At 33.9% G+C, this 26,609-nt stretch overlaps 1 protein-coding gene across 4 annotated transcripts in view; it reads left to right on the forward strand.

The window, feature by feature from the left end:
* LOC130663026 (uncharacterized) overlaps positions 1-26,609 on the forward strand; it is a 490,048-nt gene that overhangs the window by 108,819 nt on the left and 354,620 nt on the right. The window lies entirely within an intron of this gene.

Consider the following 26,609-nt stretch of genomic DNA (forward strand, 5'->3'; position numbering starts at 1 on the left):
GGATTCCCCGCACATCACTACTCAACCTAATAAGGTGTTTTTTCATGCTGACGCTTGACGCTGCTTTTTAGCGTCAAATTCGATCACGTGATGAGAATTTAACATGTGCACCACCTAGAAAAAATGTAGCGATAAAGCTAAATTTAGTTTAGCTTTTCTTGCCGGGTCATATAAGCGTCAAAGTCACTCAAAGAATCGCATCGATAATAGCCGATCTTTTCAAAACAACAATCAGCTGTTACTTTGTGATTTCATAAATGCAGCGGGTGCTAAAATAAATATTGAGAAATATCAGATAGGTTTTTGTTTTACGTTACCAGTTGTAATATTGACTGTTACTTTGATTCTTTAACCCCTGATAGCCAAGTTGACCGCAACTTGACGGCAATCTACTGCCGCAACCTGTCGCGAAGTAGACATTTCCATAAGTTGATAGCAACTTTCTGAGAAAGTTGTCAACACCTTTCAGCTTTTATAACCATTGACTGCAAGTTTCTCAGAAAGTTTTTGACAGATTGCAGTGGTAGATTGTCGCCAAATTTCTGGAAAACTTGAAAACAATTTGCAGTCAACAGTCACAAAAGCTGAAAGTTGTCGACAACTCATCGTCAAGTTGGTCGCAACTCATGTACACCAACTTTCTGATCAGAAACTCTGGTTATCGGGGGAAATATTTACAATGAGTTTTGAGGGAAATATCAATTATAAAGTACAAAGATAGAAAGACTGGACATCAATACATCGACTTTCGATACTCGTGTATTATTTATCGCTTAAATTTGACGCTAAACGCTATAAGTTATCGCTTCATTTTTTCTGGATGGCGCACAAGTTAAATTCTCATCACGTGACAGAATTTGACGCTAAAAAGCAGCATCAAGCGTCAGCATGAAAAAGCACCTATAGAGTTGGCGTGAATACGAGTGAAACACTAGAGAAAGCGCGTGTAACGGAAGGTTAAACACCAAAACGAATAATTTTTCACTACCACAATAGATAAACTTATCTATTTAGGACCACCTGCTTCGAGGAAATTGATTCCATAACAATGAACCATTTCGGATTTTCACTGTACTGAGAATCTTACGTTTAATTTACGTTTTTTATATTTACAAAATGAAATTCATGTTTGTAATGCTTTTAAAACATGGATTTTACATTTGCAACGTCCGAGACGTTGGAGTTACACTCGACACGCTCGAGGCGCTAAAGTTACACTCGACACACTCGAGGTGCTGGAGTTACACTCGACACGCTTGAGGCGCTGGGATTACACTCGAGACGCTCGAGGCGCTGGAATCACACTCGATATTTCGACTCGGGAACCTATTGCAAACAATCTGAAAATTGCCTACAATGGGCAGCAACAACTTCTAGTAGAAGTTATTTAGTTTATCTATTTATTGATTAATAAACTAACTAATTAATTAGTTTGGAGCAAGTACAGTTTATATTCGCAATAGGGTCTTCTGACATATCATAAGCTCTTAAAAACTAGTAACAGAATCGATAAAAACTTTTCTGCACAATTAAAACATCTCTTTTTTCCTTTATTTTAATTTTTAGTAGTATTTTATTATCATAAACAATGTATATTTTTATCATTAAAGTAATAATTTTTGATCAGCAGTATGAGAATCTCAAAATCACAATTACGAACGATATTCTAATGCAGAAAAAAATTACTAGAAAGATTAAATGCGAAAAATGTCAAAACGAAGAAAAATTATTGTTAGAAATATCGTTAATATCAATAGTTTGATGTTAGCTTTATTACTTCAAGTATGAAAACTATTTCTTGGGATCATAAAGGTTCCGAGAGAAATTGAATTCAATAAGTTTCATACATAGCAACATTGTTTTCTAAGCGATTAATAATAAATATAAATGTAAATTTTGAAAAAAAATTAGGTTCAAATGGCTGCAGAAAAAAATTGGCTGATGTTTTCCATTCGATCAAAAGTTACTTTTGTAGAGAATCGAATCCCCTACAAAATGGCACCTTGGCCATCTTTTAATCAGTTATATTTAATGAGTTGTAAAATATTAAGTTGGCATAAAAAAAAATTTTATTAGAAAATTCTTATTTGCGCGAGCGCTAACTGAAAAATAGACATATCGAGCTGAAATTTTTTCAGAATTTTTTTTTTTAGTGAGACAACCTAATTTTCGTATGGGACCGAAAAAAAAAAATATCGATTTCATTTGGCACAGTCTAATATATATATGTATATGTATATATGACGACGGCAAAGTATTTGCACTCTGTTGGTATAGTTCAGGTGATGGACAATTAAACTCCAAATTCATGGTAGTCTGCCACAGCGATGACGAAAACTAGGATCCCATAAACCAATTCGGTGATGATGTTGTGGCAGCTATTATTGGTACTGTTGGTGACGGTGCGATTGTTGTTGAGATTGCAGGTGCAGCCGGTTACGCAGTTGATGGTGGAGTTTTAGTAGCACGTAATTCCAATGTAGGTGCTGATGTAGTGTTTGATGAAAGTGATAATTGATCAGATGATGGTGTGACTAAATGAGTTGATGGTATTTCGATATCAAATACTTCACTCTCAGACTCATGAGGTGAAACGTCAGTATCTGAATCTCCAAATAATTTGACTTTCATGGTGAGTGATCTGCAATATATCGAAAATAATCAGTGACGTCTTCGAGACCGTCTAGGAATTTTTAAATCATTGTAATAATATGTGCCAATATCGTTACCGGCATCATCTTGTAATTGAACTACTAGAGGACCTAAAGTTTTAGATACAATGGCGGGTCCCAATTTAACATTGTAACCATCGACTTTTTTACTTAATTTTTTATTCAGATAGTAAACTTCATCACCAATTTCTAAATCTATTGGAATATCAGAAAATTTCTGCTCATGTTGTATACGCGTACGTTCCCGAGCTTTCAACATATTTTACTCAACAAAATGTCTTAATTCGACTGCACGGTCCATTTGGGCTTGCCAAACGGTAACGTCAGATACGTCGAAGTTCTCAAAAGGATCGGTGTCATTAATCAGTCGTGCGTCGCGTCCGTGATTTAAATAAAATGGTGATACACCTAGGGCAGTATGTACTGCGGTATTATACGCGAACTTTAAATCATCAAGATGTTTGTCTCAGTCTTTCTGATTTTTACTCGTAAACGCGACAATCATGGGTTTAATCGTACGATTACAGCGTTTGACGGGATTTGCGCAAGGGTGACTGATAGTGGTTGGTGTGAATTTTATATTAAATTGACTGTTTTAATTAATTATGTCTTTGTTTATGAATTCTTTGCCGTTATCCGAAATAATTTGACAAGGAGGACCCCAATGATTAAATACAGCCGTCAGGTGATGTTTTATGATTTTTCCAGATTGTTGTTTCAGGGGAAAGATTTCGAGATAGCGCGTATGAAGATCTTCAATAACGAGAGCATATTGATTTCCCATAGTTGAACGAGTATATGGGCCGATTGTGTTAATCGAGATAATAGACCAAGGTTGGGTTGGTGGTCTTGTTCCGATGTATCCTTGCGGTTTTGTCCGGTCACTTTTGGTCATTATGCAGGTCTCACAAGCTGAAACGTAAGATGAGACATCTTTAAACATGCCTGGCCAGTAGAAATTATCGCGTATCCGTTGATAAGGTTTATCAATCCCAAGATGGCCGGATTGTGCTTCATTGTGGGCTTTCTCGATAGCTGGACGAATTTCTGGCTCAGTTAAAACGACTTTCCAAGGATTTAATTCACTCAGTATTTCCTTGACAGCTAATGGACGATAAAAATACAACTTATCATTCTCGTATTTCCACTCGCGATAATTATCAAGATATTTTTGAACGACGCGGACTTTTTCATCATATCAAGCGGAATTTTGCGCAATTACACACAGCAATGAAGGATTGGAATCTGAAACAAGTGAATCGGCGGTCTCTGGTTCTTCATATCGAGGCGAAAGTGCATCTGGAGCTTCATTCTGCGTATCCCGATAGTGGACAACTTCAATATCGTAAGCAGAAATGTCGATAGCCCACCTTGCTAATCTACTTGCAGGATTTTTTAGCGAGTGAAGCCATTTCAATGTGGAGTGATCAGTATAGATAGTGACTTTCGATATAACCGCGTAATTTTCGTAAGGACCACACAACAGCAAGACATTGTTTCTCTGTTGTTGTGTAATTTATTTCTGCTTTATTTAACGGTCGACTCAAACAGATAATTAAATATTCCCGGTCATGTTCTGGATCATACTGAGTTAAGACAGAGCCTAACCCAGTGTTGATGGCATCAGTATATAAACAATAAGACAAGTCTGGACGTGGTAATGACAATGTTGCGGCTTTTAATAGAGCTTCTTTCGTTTCCACAAAAGCTTTTTCTTCAATATCTGTCCATTCCCATGGAACTCGAGTACTTGTCAACTTATTCAATGGACCTTAAACTTGTGCGACATTTTTAAGATGTTTATGGTACCAGTTAACTAACCCATTAAATCTTCTCAGTTCCTTCCGGTTAGTAGGTCGTTTATAATCCGCAATCGGTTCCAATCAGGCTGGATTAGGTTTCAAACCCTCTTCATTAATGATGAAGCCCAAAAAATGAACTTCAGAGCATACGAAATGACTTTTTTCTTCGTTCATTTTTATTCCAGCCTTGCGGAATCCTTCAAAAACAGCTTGAAGAAGAATTTCATGCTCTTTTAAGTTGTCACGTCCGGGGTAGGTATTTTAATACTTAAATTAGATAATTCGCGGTTATCGATGCACAATAAAGAAATCAATAAAAGAAAATAGCGGGTTACTTTGTTCCCGTTTAATTAATACGCGTCAATTTAGACGTTGAAAATATATTAAAGCAACGTACTCAGTATCGAGGGTGGTTGCATACATGTGTCGTAACTCATGCTTATTATGATTAGTATTTTATTTGCCTACCTTGATGGGCGTGATTTGTTTCATAGTAATTCGCCGAGCAGATGCGAATTCTATCGGGTTCCCAATTTATTTACCCTGCGTGGCTACTAGGGTATTAGGAATGAAAGAGAGGTGGGCTGCCGGATAGACCTCGAGAAGTCTTATTCTCTACGATTTGGGAAAGTGAAAGGTTTTGTGGAAATGATGAAACTTGTTTTAGAGAAAGAGAAGAATATATTCTTTTACCAATGTGTTTACAATGCTTATTAATTCCTGTTACAATCTAGTGTTAGTAATGCGGTAGGTTTTTGAGTAGTGCGTTTGCTTACCCTTTTTGGGTGTGACCCGTGAATCTTCTAGTCACTTGCAATGGACAAGTCTCTTCGCGACTCGAATCAGGTTCGGAACGTACTCACAAGTTGAGCGTAATTCCTTTTAGCGATTCGATTGCAGGGTACTCACAAGTTGAGCGTTGCCGCTGCCACCATGGGGCTCAATTCGCTTGGTGAATCAACTTCTCTGTGCCAATTAGACCTGGATGATGGTATTATTCGAGCGTAGAACAGACTTGCTTGCACTACTGAGTTCAGTCTTTACTTGGTTACAACTGAGAGTGACTGACTGTCTTTGGAAGATTCTCGGGGGTTTATATACAGATTTTAGGGGTCTACTGCGCACCCTGAGTCTCTGGAGGGGACGTTTTAGAAGGTAAAGTGAAAGTATGGTACCAAATGGGGTAGGTTACCCTTAAACATTCACTTCGTGACGCCACCAGATCTCTCCAATGCTTTCACCATAAGTGGGACATCCGAGAGATCTAGGTCCCAGGGTTGTTTTTCGTTAGAAATCTCCGTGTTGCGACATCAAACACCCAATGATTTTAATATTTACGTAGCAAACGTCACAAAGTCATCACTGACAATTATGTAGTCGTCGAGATAAGCGAAAATTTTATTTTCGGCCTCAGTCCCGGGAAAAAATGATCAGACCTGATCAGACATGAACAGGCATGAGTCTTCAGGCCTGATCAGACATGAAAAATGACCATGCCTGACCAGGCCTGATCAGGCATGTTCAGGTCTGATCAGGTATGTTCATGTCTGTTCATGCCCATCTGGGTAAAAAAATTATATACAAAAAATGACCCTATATAATTATATATAATTATGTATAACTATATTCAATTATACATGTATATAATTATTGCTATAAAAATAAAAAAAATAAAAAATTCGGGCGTGTGCAGGATTTGAACCGTGGACCTTGCGCTCGAAAGTGTAACTCGCTACCCACTGACCTAAGAGATTTAGTTGAAAAGTAAGTTTCGTATGAACTTCAAGTAATGAAAATCTTATACGTGATAGATTCTTGGTCAACAAAATTTTAGATCTTTGAGCAGACATGAACAGCCATGAACAGACATGAACATATATGACCAGGCATGAACAGGCATGGACAGGTATGATCAGGCCTGAGCGTATTTAACGCTTCAGACATGAACAGGCATGAACAGACATGACCAGGCATGGACAGGTATGATCAGGCATGAGCGTATTTAACGCTTCAGACATGAATAGACATGAACATATATGACCAGGCATGAACAGGCATGGACAGGTATGATCAGGCCTGAGCGTATTTAACGCTTCAGACATGAACAGGCATGAACAGACATGACCAGGCATGAACAGGCATGGACAGGTATGAACAGGCATGATCAGACCTGACTGTATTTAACGCTTCAGACATGAACAGGCATGGACAGGTATGGTCAGGCCTGATCATGTCTAATTTCAGGCCTAATCATACATGAACAGGCATGATCAGGTCTGATTTCAGGCCTGATCATACATGAACAGGCATGGTCAGGTCTGATCATTTTTTCCCGGGGTATTAGAAAACTGTGTTTTTAACTACTCAATGATTCCTCGTCGTACCGTATCAGAGACTTTTTGATAAGTACTAGGTGCATTAGTAAGACCAAATGGCATCCGGATCCATTCAAATAACCCTCGTCCATATACACAAAAGGAGGTATATTGACGGCTGTTTGGCTCAACCAAAACGTGATGGAAGGCATAACTGAAATCAAGTACCGAAATTACTTTCGCACCCTGAAGACTTGATAAGATGCGGTGCATAATCGGTAACGGATAAGCAGATTTTTTCGTTACTTTATTTAATGGCCGGTAATTGATGCACATGCGCCAAGTATTGTTTTTCTTTAGTACCATTACCGGTGAACTTGCCCAAGCACTATTCGAAGGCTGAATATAACCCTTCGCAAGTAATTCGTCAACTCTGTCGTGCATGGCTTTCATTACTGGAGGACTTCTGCGATAAGGTTTAGTACGCACTGGAGTGTCATCTGTTAGTTCAATACGATGTTGAACTACATGGGTTAGACCCAACTGGTCTTGTTTATTTTTCTCAAATTCGTTAGATAAAAATTTTTCAAGATCAACCCGTTCAGCTAAAGATAGTACATTCAATGCTGATTGATTTGTAAATCCAGACCAAGAGAAAAATTAATGAGTGACATTACTGGTATTTCATTTCCAAGTATTCTCCTTGGAATTTACTTGAATATCTGTTAGCTATCAGAAATCAAGACCAAGAATTACTGGAGTAGATAATTCAGATAAGACAGTTAACCAAGTAATGCTATCATGACCATCTAGTTTTATTTTAAATGGCGCTCCACCACGTGTTTGCGTGGACTTGAAGTTATCCATCGTTACTCCGTGAGTGATAGTGGGATCAGGCGTGAGATCTTGCAGTTGATTTTCGTTGATTTGTTCATAAACAACCTCAGAAATATAACTGCGCTCACTCCCGCTATCCAGTAATGCTTCCAGCTCGTATTTGCCAATAAAAATTTTTGCAATCATGCAGCTGACTGTCGACGGTGCTTTAAGGCTTGCTGAAGACGTCATAGAGCCGAATTTATTATCATTACTGAACATCGGTAGTAATGTACTTTGTGGATTGTCTGCATCAATTTGTATCGTAAATTTTGGGGTATGGGCAATTTCTTCACTTGAATCAAAGCGATACTCATCGATCTCTGAGTCATATAAAGGACTACTATCCTCCATTAGATCACAGAGAGGGGTATCGTCTGTCTCTGACTCATTCTCAAACTTCGTGACAGTTTGCCGTTGCCGTTCTTCGATTTTGAGGTCAAGTAAAGAATTTTTTAATTGAGTTTTATTAGTTTTAATTTAAGGACCACGCGCCGGGGTTATAGAATTTTAATTTTTGATTTTAAGGTTTTCATCGAGTTTTCAGTTCTTGATTTTTTAATATTTCGCACTTGCTGAGAAGCTTCGGAACTCGTCTCCCAATTGGACTCTGCATCTGCCGGCTTGTCAGTAATTTGATCAAGAGGAGTTGACAAGTCAATGAAATCAACGTTGAGATTTTCTGCAACGTTACCGACCAATTTTGGAGCATCAGCAGCAGTAGAATAATTTAAAAAGAATTTTCCATTGCTAATCATAAATTTAGGAGCATCAGGATTTAATTGCGACGAAACAGGTTTATCATTATTAATTTCAATGAGCTTATCCGAGTTATTAGTTGACACAGAAGCCCTGGTAAGGTGGTTGGTATCTACCAGGGCACTTACGCGTTTTTTGGAATCGGAGGACGAGCATGAAGAGGCAATCTTGCTTTAATACGCAACTCATCAGTTACGGGCCCACAACAAACTTCAGCAACATGACCAATTCTTCCACAACGACCGCAGACAGGAGCTTTTGGTGTAATATTTGGTGATACTGGGGTTGAATTGACTTCTCCCGGTGACGTATTTACAGCGGTTTGATTTAATTTTTCTAAAATGGTTTTCATCATAGACTTAAAGTTATTTAATAAGGTAGAAGACTCAGAATTCAAATTTTTACTAGATGAATCTGACTGTGCAGGATTTTGAGTGTATTTAGAATTATGAAAATTTTTATTGTTGTTAAAATTATTATTTCTATTAAAATTATTGTTTCTATTAGAATTATTGTTTGCAAAGTTATTATTACCGGGTGAGGTAGAAGACTGTACCGTCCCTATACTGTTTAGTTGATCTGCTTCTGAGTCTTTGATGGAATTCAATTGACTACGCGTTTTGATTCTACTGTTATTTTCTTTAGGAATTTTGAAATGAGGGATCAGCGCATCAGCCGTCGGCTGCCAAGCACTGACCCGTGTATATAATTCCGCGTACGTCATTATTGTGGTGTCCGAAAATTTTTGAAGGAAATGAGGATTAAATCGCGAAGTTATAATTCGAATTTGTTTTGTTTGTGGTAACGGATCTTCGAGTTTTGCAAAAACGCTTTGCATGCGATTAATAAACGTAACTCCTGTCTCGTCGCTGCTTTGTTTTGCCGAATAAATCCCCTGCAACACCACCTCATCTGTTTGCTGAACCTGCCTAATCTTAAAAAATTCTTTGAAAGCCGCCCAGCTATGAAATAAACCTTCATTTTTATAGTACCACTCGAGTACGTCGCCGTTAAGGGTGTTTGTTAAAACTGCCTGAAAATTTTTGGAAGGAAAAATCGTTGCTAACCATCCGCTGCTCAATTAATTTTAAATATTTCTTTGCACCAATTGGCAAGGTGTGGGATATAGGGTAAGGACAACCGAATCTACTACAGCGCCCGCAGTGGACGAAACACGCGTTAAATCGCACTTATGTTGTGAATTGTTATATGAAAGCAGTGTTAAAAAATGAGAACAAATAGTTGTTAAAAATTTTTAACACAAAGTTTTTTAAATTCTAGAGTTTCAAAATTTAAAATTACAAATAATTGAAATCATTTTGATTTCTTTACTTAATGCAAATTAATGTTTTCAAATTTAAAATAATTATAATTATTTGAACTCTTTCGTTACTATGACTATTATTGTTGTTGTTATTATTATTATCAGAAGCTAACCTTATGCAGTGCGAAAGAATATTTATTTAATATTTATTTAAATTTTTTATACTTACTTTTTTAATACAATCCTATTTATTTTTTTCCACCTTTCAAGTGTGGTATTGCACATATATTTCACGATTTTTATAAATTTTAATTATTTGTTTATATCAATTTGCCGTATTATCTCTGCGCTTTTAGAGGATGATTTAATGCGGTCGACAGATGTCGTTTCCGTCGCGCACCTTGCCAATAGGAGAAGATCGATTACGAGGAGGGAACGAGATATTCCAAGATTTAACAAGCCGACTAAGATCATATAACTGCATAGAATTGGATCCGCTCGTATTTGAATTTCCCGCCGGGACTGTATAAGTACTATACCACACTGACGGCTGTGCTGGTGGATAGGTAGACGGCAATAGAACTCGAGAGTATATGTTCGCATGTGCTGGTACGTTATTACCACTGTGTGATTGTGTGTGTGTGTGTATGGAAGCGAAGACTGGAGATTCATATGTGGCGGTAACGTTTGAATTGGTGGTGGGATCATCGGGTGCGCGTACGGTTCACGCGCAGGTAAACTAGGCATGGCGAACTGCAGTCCGCTCGCTTGCGTTGTCGGAATGGGTGCATGTGAATGTAAATTAACATGACTAGTAAAGAGGGGGTTTGCTGCTTGTGACGTCACAGTATCAGCGGGAAATAACTCTCTCGACACCCACATGCTTGACGCGTTAGGCCAAATATTTAAGGGTGGTGATGGTGCACCCAAGGGTCACCAAACCGTACTCGATATTCGAAGTAAGTGCTGACGTTCGGCCCGCAGTGCTTCGATTACTGTTTGTAGTCCCAGAACTACGTTTTGTAATACGGCAACAGAGGTTGTATTCTGAGACTCAGAAATCGGTACAACCCCACTAACGTTGTAGGGGTTAACATTAACATTACCGCCCGCGCTGGTGGTCGCGACATTATTATGATTATTTCTAGCTGAATTTTGGGTACATCCGGTGCTGTTATGTACATCGTCACGCTGCATGAGCCCAACGAGATCATCCATTGCGCTCGTACTTGCGATTGCCGCGCCCGATGTAGTAGGGAAATGTAAGAGATCAGTGGGGTTGTTGGCTGAACTGACCGAAGGAGGTAGTTGTAAAGTCGGCGTCCTCGCTAACAGCATAATTTGACCAAAAATTTTTCATTAATCGAAAATAAACTCTTTGCAGAAATGATTTATCAAGATTTTATAATTGATGCTTTTGTTCAATCCGAACTATTAAAATTTTTGTTGGATTATAAGTAAATTTGTTTTGTCAATAATTATCAAATTGAAATTTAATTCAAAGCTGTGAAGATTATTTATTTATTGGATAGAGTAGTTAATGATTTACTTTGGTTATTACAATTCTTGATGACTAATAAATTTTTATTTATCACTGCAAAGATTTTATTTGTAGTTTGTTTAAGTATTTATTTTATTTTGTCGAGCAAAAGATATTTTATTTTAAATCGAAAACGAATATAATCTTTTGTGTCACGAAAAAAAGGGATTTACTGTACTTTAGAAAATATACTGTAAAGTGTAAAGAAAATATACTGCAAACTGTAAAGATAACAAATACTGGTGTCTCAGATAGCGACGCGTGCAGCCAGTATACGCTCAAGGTTAAAGTGCACGAGAAGTTTATAGGAACGAAACCGGCACACAATATAACAATGACAAATATGATTTGATTTTACTTCAGATAATTTATAATAATTAAGAAAAATTTGGAGATTAATTATATGGTGACATTGGATGATGGTAATGGATTGTGACATGTGACGCTATGATAAATGTAGAGGAATAGATATTTTTTTTTGATACTGGTAAGAAATTTTTAAAAACTATTACTGAAAATTTTATGAAATTTTTAACTTCCCGCTAAGAAAATCGAGGATTTTCGAAAAATTGGGAAGTTATTGTTTTCACCCCTATTTGCGAAAATCGAAATTTCATCAGATGTCGACGTTTTGAGGTCCTAGGAAGGTATTCTGACTATTTTCAGAATGATGTCCGAGTGTCTGTAAGTATGTATGTATGTATGTATGTATGTGTGTGTGTGTGTGTGTGTGTGTGTGTGTGTGTGTGTGTGTGTGTGTGTGTGTGTGTGTGTGTGTGTGTGTGTGTGTGTGTGTGTGTATGTGTGTATGTATGTGTGTGACCGGTCTATAACATTTTAACTAATGAACCGATTTGGATGGTTAAGGCGGCAATCGAAAGAGCTTGTTGGCCATCAACTTTTCTGAAAAATTTAAGATCATTTGATCAAGTAGACTCGAAAATATTGGCGAATTACGAAAAAAAAAATTTTTTTTTTTTTAGTTTTTTATTGATTTCTCAGAAACGACTTATACGATCAACTTCAAAATCTAATCAGCTCTAGAACTCAATAAAACGCGTCGATTGCCGCCTTAGCCATCTCAATCGGATAATTCGCTCGAGAGTTATCGCGGGAGAAAGAAATGGTGAAAAACGATTTTTTGCGAATATCTTTGAAACAACTGAAGTAAAAAATTCCAAAATCTTATCAGCTCTAGAACTCGATAGAATACGTCGATTGCAACCTCAACCGTCTCAATCGGTTTATTCGTTTGAGAGATATCGTTGGATAAAAAATAGTAAAAAACGTTTTTTTTCGAAAACAACAGCACACAAACGTATTTTCGAGCTCGAAAATGTTTTCACAATAATATTTTCGAGGTTCTTGAGCTCGAAAACAGCGGGAAGTTTCGGGTCTGGCCCACAGGGTCAATTGATAGACTGATTTTTTTTTCTGTAAAGCCGTGAGAAAAATTAATAGAATTTTTTGTTGCCTGTTTGAACTACTGCAAAGTCCATGTTCGAGCGCCAGTTGAGACAAATCGCCTTTTCTCTTTGCGATTCTTACCAGCAGCCACCGGGATTTGCAGGTTGAACCTTGGCTTAGGCTGGCTTCTACGAAATTTTTAGTTACTGGGACAGAGCAAAGTAAGAACCTGCGCTTGTCCAAACTCGGCAATGTATGTAAAAAAACTTATCAACTTACCTTACGGCTTATTATAAATTGTTAATTATTTTTATAGATTTCTAACTTATGACTTAACTAATAACCCGATGAAAAAAGATTTTGTCTAATCATATATGATTATATATGTTCATATACATGATCATATCTGATTATATATAATCATATAGAAAGTTATATATAATCATGCATGATTATATATGGGGTCATATATAATTATATATAATTATATATGACCCCATACATAATTAGATCTGATCATACCTGGCTGTTATAAGCCCATATATAAGTCTATAAATGATGAGATCTATTTATATATAAGTCTATATATAAGTAGATCTGATCATACCTGGCTGTTATGACCCCAAATATATTCATACTTAAGTCTATATATGATCAGATCTGAGTATATATAAGCCTATACATAATTTGATCTGATCATATATGAGTCTATGTATAATTAGATATGATCATACGGGGCTGTTATTACTCCATTTATAATCATATATAAATCTATACATGATTAGATCTGATCAGACATGACTGATAAAAACCCATATATACACTAATGCAAAAAATTCAAGGAGCAGAAAAATTTTATAAATTTTTTAGTGATTGTTGGAAGGCTGTAACTTGGTGAAAAATGATCGTATCAAGATTTAAAAAAAAGCATATTATAGCTTGAAATCTCTAGTTTTGGTGCATTTTTTTCAAAATTTTTTAAAAGCTCCGGTTATTGCGCAAACATGAGAAATACTGATAGACAAAAAATTTCTTAATTTTTTTTCTTTCTTCCGAAGAGCCTACGGACCGCGAAAAAATTCTTTCAACTAAACGAATGCATAATTCGTTTAGCAAATTTATTCAGCTTCAATTTGGTTTTTTTTAACCTCGTAGGACGATTTGTCGCAGAGATATCAGCCTTCAAACAGAAAATGATCTTTTTGGCTTTGATCATCGATATTTTCGGTACCAATGATCGCACAGAAAGTTGAAGGGCGGCGATAAAAACTTGAATAAATTCTCTACGAGACCCTGTCATCATTTTTTGGAAAAAAAATTTTTTTCATTTTTAACATCCATTAGAAGTAAGTACAAAAAAATGACTTTTTTTGGTTTTTTAGTAAATCAACCGCTACTCTGCAAATATCGATAAAAAAAATAATGTTGCCAGGGACTTTTTTAGCTTAATGTACTCCTCAGACCCCTGTAAATTTTTAAATTGATCTATCGAACCGTTTTTTGGGAATCATCAATCAAAGTTTAGCTAAACAATTAAAGGAGCAAGTTTTGTTCCTTTAATTGTGTAATCATAATCAAAATGAAAAAAATTTTTTTTTTCGACTTTTCTCAAATTTTTGCGTTGGTGACTCAGCAAATGCAAGGAAATAACAAAAAAAATAAAAAACGTCAAGAAAAAAAAAGAAGAAAAAGAAATTGAAACTTTTTTTTTGTGTTCTAAATTTTTTTTTGACATTTTTTATTTTTTTTGTCATTTCCTTGCATTTGCTGAGTCACCAACGCAAAAATTTGAGAAAAGTCGAAAAAAAAAATTTTTTTCATTTTGATTATGATTACACAATTAAAGGAACAAAACTTGCTCCTTTAATTGTTTAGCTAAACTTTGATTGATGATTCCCAAAAAACGGTTCGATAGATCAATTTAAAAATTTACAGGGGTCTGAGGAGTACATTAAGCTAAAAAAGTCCCTGGCAACATTATTTTTTTTATCGATATTTGCAGAGTAGCGGTTGATTTACTAAAAAACCAAAAAAAGTCATTTTTTTGTACTTACTTCTAATGGATGTTAAAAATGAAAAAAATTTTTTTTCCAAAAAATGATGACAGGGTCTCGTAGAGAATTTATTCAAGTTTTTATCGCCGCCCTTCAACTTTCTGTGCGATCATTGGTACCGAAAATATCGATGATCAAAGCCAAAAAGATCATTTTCTGTTTGAAGGCTGATATCTCTGCGACAAATCGTCCTACGAGGTTAAAAAAAACCAAATTGAAGCTGAATAAATTTGCTAAACGAACTATGCATTCGTTTAGTTGAAAGAATTTTTTCGCGGTCCGTAGGCTCTTCGGAAAAAAGAAAAAAAATTAAGAAATTTTTTGTCTATCAGTATTTCTCATGTTTGCGCAATAACCGGAGCTTTTAAAAAATTTTGAAAAAAATGCACCAAAACTAGAGATTTCAAGCTATAATATGCTTTTTTTAAAATCTTGATACGATCATTTTTCACCAAGTTACAGCCTTCCAACAATCACTAAAAAATTTATAAAATTTTTCTGCTCCTTAAATTTTTTGCATTAGTGTAATTAGATATAGGACTATATATAATTAGATCTGATCAGACATGGCTAATATAAATTCATGTACAGCCGTGCATAAGTTTATATATGATTGGATCTGATCAGACTTTATTAGTATGAAACCTATAAATATTTAATTATATATATAGTTCCAATAAATATATATATATATATTGAAACGATGTTGAGGTCCACCCCCTCTAGTAGGGGTGAATCAACCGAAGAACGGGTGAAGTTACCCATTTTAATTAAATGGGCCCGTGTCCCTTTTAGCCAGTGGGCTTATTATTTGGTAACTGATCCTGGTGTTACCCGGTTCGTAAGGACCAGACGACCGGTTGGCCTTGAATTTATATATGTCAAGTGCATATAAAGGATCGGAAGTCGTGGGGCAAGTTATATATAAGTGATATATGAAAAGAAGGTAGACTACACGTATTTGCATAGCAAGCCAAAAGAGTGAGAAGCACAAGATATTATAAAAGGTATAATAAGTGTTATTATACTTACCTTTGAGTTGTTGATTCACTGGTATTGACAAATATGAGCAGTAATTACTTAAGACAATTGTGAGTTCAGTATCACAATTGTCTGGTACAGCTACAAGCAGGTATTGTAGGGAAATATCGTGGCAGGTACACGCTTCCACAAGCAGGTATTGTGGGAAAATATCGTGGCAGGTACACGCTTCCACAAGCAGGTATTGTGGGAAAATATCGTGGCAGGTACACACTTCTACAAGCAGGTATTGTAGGAAAAGGATGTAGCAGGTATACATCGCTACGGGGTTACCGTCTTCTATAGGCAGGTACTATAGGCTAGGATGAGGATACAGCAGGTATGCACCTCTACGGGGTTGCCGTCTTCTACAGGCAGGTACTGTAGGCTAGGATAATGTGTAGGTAGGTTTACACGAAATGAATCATTGCAGTTTATGATTATATTATTATCTAAGGGAGTACTTAGATACTACTGGATACTCAGGCGTAAACAGGTAGTTAAAAGTTAAAAGAAAGAAGTTAAAATATAAATCTTATTTATTATAAAGACATAATGAAATTGAAGGTGAGAAACTAAAGCTGATGATAATCGGGGCGCAGGCCTTTTCATAGATTCACGTCAATGCTTACGCGTCGACGTGGTGCGCATCCCTTCCATTTAAAACACAAATGGAGAAGGATTATGAAATAATAATAATAATTAGTCAATATGTTAGCAGGTAAATTAAATAACACATGGTAAATAAACTCGGTAATCGTCCATTATCACGGTATGATAATGAGGTATCATTAACCTCGTTACAATATATATTAAATAATATGAAAATTTTTAAATATCAAAGTTATTAAATTTTTATTCTGTCAACTATCAATCAAACTTAAATCCCCAATACTTTAAAAATGTTCAAAGGTTTCGGCAGCAATTTAAAAGTATAACGTATCGATTTGATTATTTGAGTTAAGTAATGCCATAAACTTTTCTTAATTATAAGTGTAGAACAGACTAGAGGATCAGACTACAATCCATCCATAACCAAAGTTAAGCAGCATCGGCGTGGGACATTAATTGGACGGGTGACCTCGTAGTAAAATAGTAGTCAACGGATAATTTTTTTTTTTTTTATTATTTAAATTTAACCAACATTTAAATTGATGAAGACAATAAATCCTAATTAACTTAATTAATAATTTACAGATATTCTAAATGAGATTCTAAAAATGACTATATTCGTTCATGCATGATCATCATATATGAACATATCTGTTCATATATAAACAGATCAAGTTATGTATGATCAGACCTGGCCAATTTGTGGATCTGATCATATATAGACAATTATGCATGATCATATATGATTAGACAAAATCTTTTTTCATCGGGAATACTGATGGTTTATTCAACCCTTTTACCAGTATTTTAGGATATAGATGGGATGAGAAACGAGGTATAATGTGAAAGATTTATATTGAAAATTATGCAAGTTTATTGCCAATTATAATAAATCTCAAGTACTTACAATAACGTTTTCGAAAGATAAAAAAATCAGGAGAGTCCTGGTTTACGCTGAATACAATATACCTTTACGTGGAATAACACACTCAATTTATTATCTGATTTGATATTATTTGTAATGCGAGTATATCGCCGGCAACGTACAGAAAAATGTATTTGCTTAAATCTTATTTACTACAACTAATAACTAACTAAGAAGGAATAACATTACAAGCTAATTTGCAGTAAGATATGAAATATAAACTCGCAAGTACAATTGCCAGAATAGATACTGGATAATTAATTAAGAAAACGTCTATACGCAAGTTGATCCAGGATCGAAGTGATTGACCGATAATTAAGGGTCTAGGGCCTGCCGGTGAGCTCCATCCCCACCTCACCCTGTCGGACATGTGTCGACGTAAAGACTCATTATGTGACCACGGCAATATGACGTACAATATCAGACGGCAACGAGACGGATAAAAACGGAAACCGCAAGGCTGAAATGACAAAGTCAATTCGCATTGTCTCAATATATATATATATATATATATATATATATATATATATATATATATATATATATATATATATATTAAGGTGAGCCAAAAAAACCAACCTATCGAATTTATGTCTTAGAACGGATCTATATATCGAGAAAAAAATTCTCCCATTGGGCAAAATTTTTAGCTCAATTTTAAAAGGTGTCGGTAGCCATCTGAAATTTCCCATTTAAATAACATGCAAACAAATTTTTTTTGATAATACGAAGTATCAAGTTTACAAATTCGACTCCCAAGACTTTCTTTTAAGAAATTTAATTCCCTACAAGAATATTCTAGAGCCGAATTTTTGACTCACATGGTTCAAAAGTTAGAATATTTTTAATCAAAAAAAATTTGTTTGCATGTTATTTAAATGGGAAATTTCAGATGGCTACCGACACCTTTTAAAATTGAGCTAAAAATTTTGCCCAATGGGAGAATTTTTTTCTAGATATATAGGTGCTTTTTAAGACATAATTTCGATAGGTTGATTTTTTTGGCTCACCCTAATATATATATATATATATATATTAGGGTGGCTCATTTGAAACGACTATTTTTTTTTTTTTGGTCCATTGACGGAATATTGTTCTAGACATAAAAAAAAAATTTTCCACAAAATTTGAACCCTTAATTTTAATTTTAAGAACTCGCTAATTGAATTTGAAATTTTCCCATTCATTTAGCATGTAAAGTGGAGGTTTTTTTTTTTTTAATTATCTATAGCTCTGCTGCATTTCACGTTTTTTTACTGTCCATAGGCAGAAGTTATAGGCAAACCTTTATACTTCAAAAGTTCCTACAGTACAATTTATGTGACAGGAACGGGGTCAGAGTTAAAAAATGTAAAAGTCGATTTTGATCGATTTTTGCGTATTTTTTGAGTTTTTCGTAGAAAATATTGTAGTTACCGAAAAAAAGTAAATGACAAAATTGTAGGAAATCAAATTTGCTACAAAAAAGGTCCTGTAAGCCAAGGCTGTAAAATCTGTTGTTTCTGAAATAAACTGAATTATACATATGAAAATTCAAGATATCTTTGCAGTATATGGTTTGTTAAATTAATAATTTAATTTTCATTTATTAAATGTTTTTTTTGAACATCATATTACTTTTTCATAAAAATATAACTTAAAAAAAATTTATCTATATGGGGCATTCCACGCCAAATCGGACGGTTTCAAAAATTGATTTTTCCGATTTTCTTCGATTTTTGGTATTTTTTAGTACCCCTCAAAAGAGGCTTCCCGGTAAATTTTGAGATCTTTTTGATTAATGGTTCAAAAGATATCGAATTTAAAAAAAAAACCGCTCTTTTTATGGTTTTTTGATCATAACTTTCGTAATAATGGTCGAAATTCAATGTTTTTTTATTCAAAATTTTCGTTTTGAGTTGGCCTTTTCAGACAAAAATGCATAACAAATATACAAAATGTTTTTGATCGAGATTTTTGAATTTTAAGTATTCAACCGTGTTTTTAAAAAAGGGTGTATCCTTCGATTTTCTTGAGAATTTCCTATCTTAAACTTCTATCCATTCTGCAACTTTTAAGCCCGGTCCAGTAGTGGGCCTTCCATAATTACTATTTTTTTTCGATTTTTCGAAATTAAAAAAAATTTTTTTTTTGCTATAAATTATTATCAGTACCGATTTTTGACATTGTACACTTGTTTTTCTTGAATATTATAAATTGATTCCGATATTTTTTCGTTCTGAGTAGGGATTTAAAAGCAGTAAGTAAAAGTTAATGCTATTTATAAGCTGTTATAATAAATACTTTTAGTTTTTAAAAAGCAACTATTTCGAAGCAAAAGAAACATTAGATTTGCTATAGGAGCTCCAAAATTTCATATAATTATTCGGAAAAGCGACAAAACTGTATCACAAACGTTTTTAATTATTTCCGTGTTCTTTCAAAAATTTTACATTAACGATTGTTTTATGAACTAGAGGACTCCTTAGTGAATATAGCTTCGTCGCTTTTTCGAATAATTATATAAAATTTTGGAACACGGTTGAAAACTTAAAATTCAAAAATCTCGATCAAAAACATTTTGTATATTTGTTATGCATTTTTGTCTGAAAAGGCCAACTCAAAACGAAAATTTTGAATAAAAAAACATTGAATTTCGACCATTATTACGAAAGTTATGATCAAAAAACCATAAAAAGAGCGGTTTTTTTTTTAAATTCGATATTTTTTGAACCATTAATCAAAAAGATCTCAAAATTTACCGGGAAGCCTCTTATGAGGGGTACTAAAAAATACCAAAAATCGAAGAAAATCGGAAAAATCAATTTTTGAAACCGTCCGATTTGGCGTGGAATGCCCCATATAGATAAATTTTTTTTAAGTTATATTTTTATGAAAAAGTAATATGATGTTCAAAAAAAACATTTAATAAATGAAAATTAAATTATTAATTTAACAAACCATATACTGCAAAGATATCTTGAATTTTCATATGTATAATTCAATTTATTTCAGAAACAACAGATTTTACAGCCTTGGCTTACAGGACCTTTTTTGTAGCAAATTTGATTTCCTACAATTTTGTCATTTACCTTTTTTCGGTAACTACAATATTTTCTACGAAAAACTCAAAAAATACGCAAAAATCGATAAAAATCGACTTTTACATTTTTTAACTCTGACCCCGTTCCTGTCACATAAATTTTACTGTAGGAACTTTTGAAGTATAAAGGTTTGCCTATAACTTCTGCCTATGGACAGTAAAAAAACGTGAAATGCAGCAGAGCTATAGATAATTAAAAAAAAAAAACCTCCACTTTACATGCTAAATGAATGGGAAAATTTCAAATTCAATTAGCGAGTTCTTAAAATTAAAATTAAGGGTTCAAATTTTGTGGAAAATTTTTTTTTTATGTCTAGAACAATATTCCGTCAATGGACCAAAAAAAAAAAAATAGTCGTTTCAAATGAGCCACCCTAATATATATATATATATATATATATATATATATATATATATATATATATATATATATATATATATATATATATATATATATATATATATATATTGACAATGTGAATTGTCATCTTTGTCCTCAGCCTTGCGGTTCCCATTTTTCCCCGTCTCGTTGCCGTCTGAAACTATACAAGTCATAGCGCAGTAGTCACATGACTAATTATCACGTCGACGAATGACCGTAAGGGTGAAGTGGGGGAGTCCCGAGGCTAGCCCTACGCCCAAAATTATCGGTCAATCACTCCGATCCTGGATCAATTAGCATTAAGACGTATAATTTAGTTTTACCGTCATATACTGGCAATTTATTTGCGACTTTGTTAATACGGATAACTACTTTGTAAATCGGGAAGTTAACTTGCGTTATAGTTGTATTACTAGCAATTCTCTTGCTATATACTTTTTTGTCCAAGTTTACTGATTATTATAAACAAAGTTAGTTGAATTAAATATTACTGTACATTATTGGCGATATACTCGCAATATAAAATTATACTGTGCCACGCATCTGTTTGCATTATATCCAGCGCTTGCACTTTCTTGTAAGTAATTTTTATTATTATAATCGGCAATAAATAATCATTGCAATTGTTAATCATTCACTGTATCTATTATCTGTTCATCCTATTTATTTCCCATTTTACTGTTAAGATTATTGAATAATCTGATAAAATAAATATTAATTAAGTTACAAATAGTAATTCGACTATTGATAAGAATAATCTATAATTTTATAAGCCATGAGGTAAGTTGATAAGTTTTCTCATACGTCGCCGTGTTGGAATAAGTGCGGGTTCTTACTTTGCAAGAACCTTAGCCCATTGCTCTGTCCCAGCAAAAATTAAATTTCGTAGAGGCCAGCCTAAGCCAGGGTTCAACCCGCAAATCCTGGTGGCTGCTGGTTAGAATCGCCAAGCGAAAAGGCGATTTGTCTCAATATATATCTCGGAGATGAAAGAATAAAATGGGGTTTTCCAATGGAACGGGAAATTCCCAACAGTCGAGACTAGTTTTTACAGTAACAATTAAGTAAAATTTAAGCTCTAGTTGTTTACAACTTAAGTAGATTATGTTTATTGCGGCGGCTTAGGCTCGCTGTGACATCTGTTCATCAAACGTAGACTTGTCACAAAAGTTTGTAGAGTCTTTTTTGTCGAAAATTTTACTCTCTATAAATTATTATCAGTAAAGTTTTTTCAAATCCCGCATTGTTTTCTAGTTAATTTCATTTCAATGTCGAGCTCTTGAAATCGATCGGAACCACTTTTTTCAGAGCTTGAAATTAAAATGAAAATAACTAGAAAACAATGCGGAATTTGGAAAAACTTTACTGATAATAATTTGTAGAGAATAAAATTGGCAACAAAAAATACTACGTAACATTTTGTGATAAGTCTGATAGTTTCACCAGAAAAGTAAAACGATCTCCAACTTTACTTCGAGCTCTAATAACTTCGAAACAGATGGATTTATCGAAAAATGATAAGAGACTTTCTTTGTAGAGCGTTCAATTCTCTACAAAAATATGTGTTAGTCTATTCGATCTATCGATTTGTTAACGAGGTTAAAAAGTTTTTAACCTTTTTTCAAGTATGTACTTGAAGCTACAAAAAAAAATCGGTCTATCAGTTGACCCTACGAGCCAGCCCCATAACTTCCCGCTGTTTTCGAGCTCAAGAACCTCGAAAACATTATTGTAAATACATTTTCGAGCTCTTCGAGCTCTCGACACACAGGTGTCACATTTTCTAAGGATATTTTTTCATTTAAAAGATAACAATTATTCATTTTTATTTGACTGACGTTGTTACTGTTTATTAAGCGATTCAATTATTTATCGATGTTTATTCAATTATTATTTTTACATTAATAATGAAACAATACTTACGACGTATATACAAAGATGGCACTCTTGAAGCTTCTCTAGACGTATTTTTTAGGTTTAAGGCTTGACAGGTTTTTATCTTCTCAAGTAAACAATTTCTTTGTTGTGGTAAAAACCAACCGATCAAAAAACTTATTATATAAAAGAAGGGACCTGATTGGTTCGCTTTTGTATAGCGCGCTTAAAGACTTCAGAACGTGCACTTAGGTGAAAACTGCCATCTAGGGGGATTAACCAGCTACTGAGATTGATGTTAACTCTATACATCTCTATGTTTTCACATCGTAATGAAAAAAAAAAATAAATAGAACAAATTAATTAATAATGAAAAAAAATGATACACTTACTTGATAACTATATATTTTTTTAAACAATGAAACAGTTGCATACTTTTCAATAAAATCATTTCTTTTTCTTTTGATTTAAATTAAAATAATTTTTAACTTATAAAAATCACTTATTAAAATCAAGCAAAATTTAAAATTAATTAACTATTTAATACCTTAAAACATCATATATAATTATTAACCAAGTAACCTTACACTATTTTATAATAATTAAATTAAAATTAGTTGAGTTAAGTTTGAGAGAAAAAGAAAGTGAGAAATAAAAATTATTTAAGTTGAAAAAAGTCAGAAATAAATTTTTTTTTTTTAAATTTTGCTCAATAATTTAAAAACCAATTTTTCATCAATTTTACATCTTCTATAGCACATAGATATTTATCATTTAATTTGCAATGATAATTACAGAAATTACAATCGAAAAATTTATTATTTCTAAGGGCGGGTCATTTGAAATCTTCCACATTGATGACAACTTTATCTTGTCCAACTATATCTTGTACCCATAAATTTTTTTCACCGCCTTTGACATAAATGTACTTATAATTACTTGTCCCATGATCAAAAACTTCATGTAGCTTAGAATATGGTATCTTTCCAGCATTCCAGGTGATTCCATGGTGATTGTATATGATCCAGGTGTTTTGACGTTGACATTGATGTGGTAGCAATTCTCAATTATATGATGGTTGAAATAGTGTACATGATAACTCTTTAAGTCCTTTAATTTCATGTTGAATCGTTGAGTTCTTTCACGATAAATTGATTATCGGAACCTCTAAACCCTTGCACAACTAGTATTATTTCCATTTTTATAGCTTGTATTTCAGCAACAATCGTAGAGTAACTGGAGAATTAATACAGCTCAGCTATTTGTTATTTTTATTATTTCGCGCACGACACTATTTTTAACTAGTAATCTTCAATTTCATTAGCTGAAAATGTCCTTCGTTTGAGATAACTGCGTTAATATGCCATTTAAATATAGTGGAAACGTAAACATCCAAACATGCAAACAACCTTCTCAATAAGACGATTTATAGATAAATTGAAAAAAAATATAGATAGCCCGAACTGGAAAACGAAGCCAGAACAATTCGGAATCGCGCCAAGTGCTCTACCAGTTGAGCTATCCAGCACTATACTATATTCCGTTCAATTTGATCTATAACTTATTGAGCCATACCGTCCATCGTACGGTAATACACCATTCAAATAAGGTGAAAACCTAAACATGCAAATATGCAAATAACCTTCTCAATAAGGCAATTTATAGATAAATCGATAAAAATATAGTAGAATGTTTCAGAATGTTTATTTTTCAAATGAAGTTGACTCATCAACTTCCTTTGTTTAATTTTTAACTGCGTAGTAGGATTTTTATTTTTAGATTATGACTCATCGAGTTCTGAGAAAAAAACGTTCCATTGTTATTTTAATTTTTAACTGCGCAGTAGAATGTTTATTTTAAGATGATGACTCACTCGATTCTATTTTTAGATCAAAACGTCATCTAGTTCAATTTTCAATTTCGTAGAAGATGACGTCAAACTTTTCGTCGCGCCATCTACATCTTAGGTTATGTTGATGCAATCTAGGGAATTTTTGTTCTTTTTTAGGGAATTATTGTCATTTGCTAGGGGATTTTTTCAAGTTTCTGGGGATTTTATTTAATAAAGTTGGTACATTTGAGAACTATAAAATTTTCTACTGCACAAGTGATTCCTACAAAACGACGCGCGTGAGAGCGTACTTCATTAAAAGGAAGTACGAGCCTTGCAGTGAAGTACATCACCCCGTGTATTCATTCTGTTAATTTTGTGTGAAATACTTCGCGATTAAAAGTTATTCTGATTTTAATAATCAATATTTCAAGTAATATTTTTTAGCAAGCTATGACAGAGTGTTTAGCTTGCCAAGTCTGGTCGCACCTTAGTATTATAGTCGAATATTAGGGCGCCACTGGAAGATGGACTCGGCCTTCCAGAACCGGATGTTAATTGTATTTATTTTATATGCTCAGGGTCGTTCGTAAATTTTATATTTTGTGAGAGAGGAGAGGAACAGTGAACAGGCTAAAATAAATTTTATTAAAACTTTGCTTTTAATTTCAATTATTTTAAGCACCTTGCTTATTATTTATTTAACCTCTTTATAACAATTAATTACCTTATGACAAACTATATTCTTATGACAAACTAATATTCTTATGACAAACTAAATATCTCGTCCCCTGAACGGTGTTCCTTATGACAAAACTAAATATCGTCCCCTGGACGTTTTTCACATTCCCACACACACACGTATTTTAAGCGTCTCCCGGACGTAACACACTTACACACACACTCTCTTTAAAAAACCGTCCACCGGACGTTAAACCTTTAACCTTAATAAACCTCGATAAAAAAAACCGTCCACCGGACGTTAAACCTTATTTTCCTTAATTATACTTTAAAAAACCGTCCACAGGACGTTAACCCGCATATTCTTATTTCCTAGTGTCCACCGGACATATCCTAAACCTAACTTAATCTTTGTCCACCGGACTTACATCACAGACACAGTTTCTTTACTCTAACTTGACTCTACAAATTAATTGACTCTAATTTTAACAATACTTAGTAACTTTTCCCACTTAAATTTTTACAATTCATAATTCACTGTATTTCCAATCAATTAATTTATTTTTGTTTAATGTAATTTATAAATTAATTAATTTTACCACTTATAAATTTTTCACCAATTATTTTGACTGATTAATTTTTTCTAATTAATTTGCCACAATTCTTATTCATTTATAACTTTCAATTCCTAAATGTTTCACTGACAATTTTCACAATTAAATTTATTTCACATTCAAAATAATCCGTTTTCTCAATTTTACTCAAAATTTAATTTACCCAAACTCTAGTATCTTTTATTTAAATTTTAGATATTTTATTTAACTTAAAATTAATTTAATAATCACGTAATGACTAGAATTTGATTTTGGGTTGACTAGAATTTTCGGCCGGTGAATTGGCGTCACACGGTTCCCGATTTTATTGACGTTGATAGAGTAAATCGATTGAATTAATGAATCTTAGAATTAATGCGGCCGACGGAATAAATTCCAGCCTGTATTAATCTTAATATCAATTAATAAATTAATTTATAACGGCTGGAGAGCCTGGAATAAATTAATAGTTTTAATGACCGGATTATTTATGCGATAATTTTATTTTATTCTGGCTGTGGAGCCTTGAATAAATACTACAGAGTTTAAACCAGATATTGACGACAAATGACGCGACGGAACTTTCGAGAACACGAGATTGAACGGCTGGAGAGCCTGAACTATCCGTTTCTTTACGCGAGATCAACGGAAAGATATTAAATAATATATTATGATTAATTTGCCAGATTAATAAAATTAATCAGAGGCCTGAATTAATTATGATTTACCTCCAATTATATTTCAGCAGTCCTTGGAATTTTTAGGTGATGATTTGCTTCGGGCTGCTACCAATCTCTCGATGTTAGTTGAGTTTTCAGGTTTCCGTTGTCCGGATTTCGTCCTCGTATTTTTGCTTCCGTCACAATGGTATTATTTAATTCGCAATGTACTAGATAACTTTGTATTACAATGTGTCTGA

Source organism: Microplitis mediator, chromosome 2 (assembly GCF_029852145.1).
Source record: "Microplitis mediator isolate UGA2020A chromosome 2, iyMicMedi2.1, whole genome shotgun sequence".
Lineage (NCBI taxonomy): Eukaryota > Metazoa > Arthropoda > Insecta > Hymenoptera > Braconidae > Microplitis > Microplitis mediator.